The sequence below is a fragment of the Penaeus monodon genome, chromosome 21 (genome assembly GCF_015228065.2).
Source record: "Penaeus monodon isolate SGIC_2016 chromosome 21, NSTDA_Pmon_1, whole genome shotgun sequence".
NCBI lineage: Eukaryota > Metazoa > Arthropoda > Malacostraca > Decapoda > Penaeidae > Penaeus > Penaeus monodon.
In genome coordinates this window covers 10755195-10755744 of record NC_051406.1, presented here as the reverse complement: position 1 = coordinate 10755744, position 550 = coordinate 10755195, and positions in this window count along the sequence as shown.

The following is a 550-nucleotide window of genomic DNA, read 5'->3' as shown; positions in this document are numbered from 1 at the left end:
ATTTGTTTTATTATTTATGATAACTTCCAGCCTTGAGAAATCTCCCCTTCGTTTCCTAAGGGGAATTAAACCCTAGTAAAGATATCCCTCCAAATTTAAGATTATATAGGTTATTTCTGAAAAATGGCTATCATATTCTAATGGTAATTTCCATGTAAAAAATCAACCTTATCCACTGAGTATTTATTTTTTTTTTACTGAAAATAAGGTTGTTTTGTTGCCATTTAGATAAATATGGTCTTGAAAATTTGAAAATAATGAAAAATTATAATCTATAAGATATATTAGACAAAAGACTTACTGGCTTTACCTGGATTTTATTATTGAACATGGGTGTTATACTATACTACAATTGATAAGTGTAAAGAATTTAGTAAAAACCATAGAGTTTATATATCTTTACAAGATGAGATAATTTTGGTGCTGTTTTAATATATATAAAGAACTGAGGTGGGGAGGAAGTATGCCATCATTGTTACCCATCAAAGACATGTTTTTTTTGGGGTTATGCTTGATAGTGGTCATTAAAAAGCTATACCCCCCCCCCCCA